Below are 5370 nucleotides of genomic sequence, written 5' to 3' on the forward strand. Positions count from 1 at the left end.
ATCCCCATACTCTGGTCATATGTCTGGGTTATCCCACACTTCTCAAACCCAGCTCATAGGCCGATTTGTGCACGTCTGGTCATGTTCGTCATGTCGGACCCATGCCAGATCCCCTAAAATCGACCACCACCCTTGCCTGACCTGCCCTTTTCCTCTCTGTTTTGTCCTCGCTCATGTCGCCTCTTGTCCGTCCCGCTCTCCCACCCTAGCTCTGCCGACGCTCTTGTCCAGGCCCAAACCGCAGTGTCTCCACCGCCATCCTCGGTCAACCTCAGACACGGTCCGCACCCCGAACGCTGCCTCGGTACATCCTACTCCGCCCGCCATTGAGTTTTTCATGAAATGTCGGAGTTTTTTTAAGGTTCTTTTGCACATTTGTAGGCAATTGATGGATTCGTCCGACGATGCGTGTGCTTACCGGGAGCTTGATGAGTTCATCGATCTTCAAACATGGAGAACGACGAAGATGAAGACTTGATAGTGATGATGAGCATCCTTGAAGAAATGGAGAAAAGTAAGAGGAGCATGTTCTCAACTTTAAGGGTTCGATGCGATGTAGGTTAGTTGTTGTCTGGGATAGGATAAAGGACCAACGTGGTCTCTATGCCGACTACTTCAAGCCCAACGCGATATTCCGTGAGGGTTACTTTGGCGTCACTTCCGGATGAGCAGTCATTTGTTCTTGTGCATACTGGATGGTGTGAAGGCATATGATTCTTACTTCATGTCAAGGAGAAGGATTGTGGAGGACAACTATCATTCTCTCCCACATGATTGCTAATGGAAAACATAGAAAGAAAAAGTCATTCAGCTAGAGCAAGATGAGGGTACGTTCATTGGGCCTCCAGAGGACACCTCTGTGTTGCTCGATGAGCTCACGGTTGAGGACATAACCCAGCTCCGGACATATGAAAATGAGATTTTATCTGCACCCTTTTCAAAGAAAGAGGTGTTCGAGCCGGTCACACAAATGAAGCATAATAAAGCACCCGGCCCAGATGTGTTCCCATCAGAGTTCTATAAGAAATGCTAGCACATTATTAAGGGTGACCTCTTACCGATGTTCAATGATATGTTCAATGGTCATCTCCAGCTTTTTCACCTTAACTTTGTAATGATTACATTGTCGCCAAAGAAGGAGGAGATAGTGTGCATCGAGCAGTTTAGGCCGATTTGTGTTTTGAATGTGAGTTTCAATTTTTTGTACTAAAGTCGGTACTAATAGGTTGACGCAGATTGCCCATTCGGTAGTGCATCCGAGTCATACTGCTTTTATGTCCGGGAGACACATTCTAGAGGGGGTTGTTGTCTTACATAAAACTCTGCATGAAATTCACTCAAAGAAGCTAGATGGAGAGATTTTCAGGGTGGATTTCGAAAAAGCCTATGATAAGGTCAAATGGCCCTTCCTCCAACAGGCTATGCGTATGAAGGGGTTTGCCGAATCCTGGCAGAGACAGGTAGACTCCTTTGTACAAAAAGGTAGTGTGGGGGTTAAAGTGAATGACGACATAGGTCATTACTTCCAAACCTATAAAGGCTTAAGACAAGGGGATCCGATTTCTCCGGTCTTGTTCAACATTATGGCAGATATGTTGGCAGTCATGATAGGTAGGGCCAAGGATATGGGGCAGGTAGGTGGACTCGTCCCTCGCCTTGTTGATGGGTGCGTTTCCATTCTACAATATGCGGATGACACTATCATATTCATGGAGCATGACCTCACAAAAGCTGGAAATGTGAAGCTCATTCTTTGCCTTTCCGAACAATTGTCTGGTCTAAAGATCAATTTTCAGAAAGGTGATTTTTGTTTTGTTTTGGATGAGTCAAAGAAGAACAAGATAATTATAGACAGTTGTTCGGTTGTGAAATGGGTTCTTTGCCATTTAGCTACCTTGGGATTCCGATTCACCATCGTCGGCTTTCCAATAAAGAATGGAAATGTCTAGAGGATGGACTCGAAAAAAACTAAGCTGCCGGAAGGGCAAGCTTTTGTCGTATCGAGGTCAGCTCGTCTTAATCAATTTGGTGTTAACTAGTATGCCTATGTTTTTTCTATCTTTCTTTGAAGTGCCTGTAGGGGTACGAAAAAGGTTAGATTTTTATCGATCCCGTTCCTTTCGGCAAAGTGATGAGGCTAAGTCCAAATATAGATTGTACAGATGGGACATCATTTGCAGACCCAAAGACCAAGGAGGGTTAGGGATTGAGAATTTGGAAATTAAAAACAAATGCCTGCTTAGCAAATGGCTATATAGGCTATCTACTGAATCTGATGGCATGTAGGCACCGATTCTTCATAACAAAAATCTTCAAACTAAATCCCTAGCTCAGGTCACCGTAAGGCCTTCAGACTCGCCGTTTTGGAAAGGGTTAACGAGAACGAAAGATTCTTTTTTCCGCAGAGTGAAATTTGTTGTCGGAGACGGTACATCTACGAGATTCTGGGAGGATACTTGGCTAGGAGATTTGCCTCTAGCTCTTCAGTATCCAAGGTTACATAATATTGTACAGCGTAAGGAGGCTTACATAACTATAGTATTACAATCGCTCCGCTAAATATTCAATTCAGGAGGTCCCTTATGGGGGAATGCTAGAGCTCCTAGTTGCATCTAGTACGAAGGTTGGTGGGTGTTCAACTTTCAAACTAGCCGGACGTGATTCAATGGAAGTTAACTAAGACCGGTGCGTTTATGGTGAAGTATATGTATTTAATCAATTCTAGCCCAATCCCGAGATCAATTCATATTTGGAAAATAAAGTGCCGCTCAGAATCAGGATTTTCATGTGGTTTGTCCATAAGGAAGTGATTCTTACTAAGGACAATCTTCTGAGGCGACGGTGGGTCGGCAGTTCTCGATGAAACAATACAAGATCTCTTCATCGGCTGCCCACTAGCCAAGATCCTCTGGCGCATGATTCATATAGCCTTCAACATTAGCCCTCCAACTAGCATAGCCACGTTGTTTGGGACTTGGCTAGTTGGTGTGGAGCCAATTACTGCGGGAGGTATTCAGATAGGAATATGCGCTTAACTATGGGTTATATGGAACTGCAGAAATGATATGATCTTCAGTGGAAAAAACTTTACTAATCTCTTGCGGGTCATCTTTAGAGCTACAACATGGATCCGTACGTGGTCGTTACTCGCTCATATGGACTGCAGGGAGCTTTTGGTTACTGGATGCAACCGACGGGAGATGATAGTATGGGATATCTTCCACCAGTTTGGATGGCGGTCCACTAATAGGATAGGTGTTTAGTCACGGAGTCCTATGATCGGCCGGTTGTGGCTTGATATTTTCTTCTTCTTCAATTTTTCATTTTGTTTGTTGCTCCTTTTGTGAGTTGTACTAGATTACAGACTTGGTTTCACTCTACTTTGTTTTAATAATATGGTCGCATGCATCATTCTAATGCAGAGGCCCAGGTATTCCTCCTTTTCCAAAAAAACTATCATTCTCTCCTATGCAGAAATGCATGGATTCTCGATGCTAGCATATGGTACAATTAACGATGCCGTCGATGAGGTTGTCCGGATGAGAGAGAGAGCACATACATTGAGGCAATGGTGAATTTTTCTTATACCTTGGTGAAGATGCTTGGACCAGAGTACTTGAGAGAACAAAATGTCAAGGGCACGGAGAAATTACTCGTAACTGGAGAGAGAAACTATGAATTTTTTCTTCTAATTTTAACTATTTATTGTTGTATTGTTGTGTGTCATATCCATTATTCTATGTATTTGTATCGTTCAATGATCCACGTTCCTGCAAGCCCGACCTAAGATTTCAGGGGCTCGGGGTAAGGTAATACTAAACCTGAGCATGGGTGGCCCGACCCAAAGCCCATGTCTGGTCCAGGCTCGAGACTCACTTTCCAGCCCTTAGCCCGGTAAATGCCTGACAAAACATAATTTTTCAAGTTTTTTTATATAAATATGGGCATAGCATTATAGTAATCCCCAAAAATAGTTATTTTATTATTTAAAATATGAAAGTAGACATGTTGTCGGGCTCGGGATTTGGGGTCCGGCTTTTTGAAACCCGTCCCGACCCAGAAATGCCCAGGTCTAGGTAATACATAGGGGGCCTAAAGCCACAAAAACTTATGAGTATTCATATTACTATTTCTTGAAAAACAACTCAATACACTATAATATGTATTGCCTTGTGATATATACTATATAAAATACTGGATCATAAACATTTATGATAAAAGTTGTTCACTCTTGTCCATTGACACTTGTATTTTCTACATTTGTTACACTTTTGCGCCCACTCAAATTATTGCCATCCTACATTTTTCACTAAGCTCTTCTTTAAGAATAACTTAAGATAATTCCTCGGTATTCAAAGAAGTTGTATCTATTCTAATAAAATGCAATAACTCATTTCCGGGTCTCCATTAAGTCATATGCATGTTTTCTATTTTTCTTTTCTCATTACCAGTTGGATACTTTCTAGATGAGATCTTGCTAAGTAAAGTACTGGAACAAGTCAAGGAAATAACACACAAACACATCACAGAAGAAATTAAGAACACTATTTTTTTAACATCAGTACGGGAACGTCTCCTCCAACTGAATGCGCATCGTCGGAAATCCTGAAATAAATTCAGGAATAAATGCGAGCACCAGGATTTGAACCCTGGTGGGCTGGGGATACCACAGTCCCTCTAACCATTCAATCACAGGTTGATTCGCAATTAAGAACATTGTTGATTCGATAAAAATGCAATGCAAAGGCATGTAACATGGCGCGTGATCACCTGGATGGCTCGAAAAGAAAAATCAGGAATTGCAAGATTTGTTACCAATCCAAGGCACGAACAAAATCCGAGTTCCTCTTACCTAATTCCAATCAACACGAGCAATCAGATCGCGAGATAGATAAATGTACGAGGATGGCCTTCATGAACAAATGAACATGTAAAAGGAGGGACGGGATTTGCATTGCATAGAAAGTAGATGGGGATCAAGAAAACTGGATTATGTTTCTCCATTAATCAGGCCAACAACCAAAAAAACACAATTAGATGAAGTTGGCGAACGCTGACGACCTGGCTGATTTATTGCCAATCGGGAAAGAGATGAGGTACAAGCCGGAGAGATTGTGCGTGCAACGTGCTGCAAGCTGAGAAGTAACCAATCTATCAATTAATTATACATTTTCCCAAATAATAAGTGCCACATGTCAGGCGCGTGGCACTCCGACCCTGCTGTTTTTCGATGGTAATTCCATTCACGTAAGGATGGCAAATTTCAGTGACACCAAAGTTTCTATCAAAAATAAACTGAAGCATGAAATTTGCCATGCTTGGCAACTGAAGTTGCCATCTTTTTTTTATTAAAGAAAGGGGTCCCCCCCC

Source organism: Triticum dicoccoides, chromosome 4B (assembly GCF_002162155.2).
Source record: "Triticum dicoccoides isolate Atlit2015 ecotype Zavitan chromosome 4B, WEW_v2.0, whole genome shotgun sequence".
Classification (NCBI taxonomy): Eukaryota; Viridiplantae; Streptophyta; class Magnoliopsida; order Poales; family Poaceae; genus Triticum; species Triticum dicoccoides.